General features: G+C 32.8%; 1 non-coding gene across 1 annotated transcript; it reads left to right on the plus strand.

The window, feature by feature from the left end:
• The first annotated feature begins 365 nt into the window (after nt 1-365).
• Nucleotides 366-469, plus strand: LOC145626025 (small nucleolar RNA R71). The gene has a single exon (XR_014110908.1). It is a non-coding gene; the product is annotated as a small nucleolar RNA R71 (small nucleolar RNA).
• The last annotated feature ends 997 nt before the right edge of the window (nt 470-1,466 follow it).

Genomic DNA, 1,466 nt, shown 5'->3' on the forward strand with positions numbered 1-1,466 from the left:
AAACAAATTGAGCTTGTTCAAAATTATGTCAATCATTACTAGCATGTGCACCCCCATAATTATCACAAAACACATCAGGACTAGAAACAAGACTAACATTACTAATTTTACTGAAAATTTTAGTCAAATTATCAACCTTAGCATTTAACATGTTAATACCATCCACATCATACATCCCTGTACTCTCTTTAGCAACTAATCTTTCGCTAGAATAACCATAATTATTAAAAGCAAGTTCTTCTAATATCTTATTAGCTTCTTCAGTAGTCTTACTCATTAAAGCACCACCTACTGCAGCATCTATAGTACTTCTAATAGAGTGATTTAAGCCATTATAAAAAGTTTTCACAAGTAGCCAATTAGGGTTACCGTGGTGAGGACATTGGTGTTATAAATCTTTAAACCTTTCCCAAGACTCATACAATGACTCTAATTCATTTTGAGTGAAATTAGTAATATCTTTATGTAATTTAGTCATTTTAGCAGGTGGGAAAAATTTATTCAGAAAAGCTTGAGATAAAGAAGTCCAAGTGGTAAAAGGATCAGACGATTTAGAGGACAACCATTTTCTTGCTTTATCTCTTAGTGAAAATGAAAAAAACCTAAGTCTAACAACATCTTCACTTAACCCATTTAGCTTAATGATATCACATTTTTCAAGAAAATTAGCTAAATGTTCTAATGGACATTTAACAGGTGATCCCCCAAACTGATCTTGCTGAACTATATGAATTAAAGCAGGCTTAAGTTCAAAATTATTAGCTTGGACAGGAGGTCTTACTATACTTGCAGAGGTTGAACTAGCATCGGGCATTGCATACTCACGCTACATCTTAGGCGATGGTTCTACCATGTTTTCACCTTCTGAGAAAAGCGACTCCAAGTTGGGAATAGAAGATTCTTGTTCATAAATCTGGAGTCTCCTTAACGCGTGCAACATTCATTCAATTTCTGGATCAAAAAGAATTAGAGAACGATTAGTACGTGGCATACACTAATAAAGATAGGCAATAAACATTAGAGTATAATGCTGAAACAGAAAATTAGAATAGGTAGAAATTTTTTTCCTCCTGTAAACTATTGCTATCTGTACGGTAGCAGTAACAGAAATATTTTTCAATTTGCAAAATACAGAAAACAGAATAAAAAAATAACAATAGAATTTTTTTTTTTTTTCACACTCTAAACGACACAAAACAGAATATAAACAACTAGCAGAAAAAAAAAATAAAGTCTAAACAAATACGAAAATTTCTATGGTATGATATTGAATTATTGCCTCCCCGGCAACGACGCCAAAAACTTGGTCGGGTCTAAATCTACCGCAAGTGTACGGGTCAATTACAGTAAATATAGGGAGAGCAAGGTATCGTATCCACAAGGAGGTTCATTCAATTACCAAATTAAGAAACTAAAATATTATTTAGACGGCGGAAATTTTGGGAAAAGTACTACTAAAACTATAA

The sequence above is a fragment of the Chenopodium album genome, chromosome 3 (assembly GCF_948465745.1).
Source record: "Chenopodium album chromosome 3, dcCheAlbu1.1, whole genome shotgun sequence".
NCBI lineage: Eukaryota > Viridiplantae > Streptophyta > Magnoliopsida > Caryophyllales > Amaranthaceae > Chenopodium > Chenopodium album.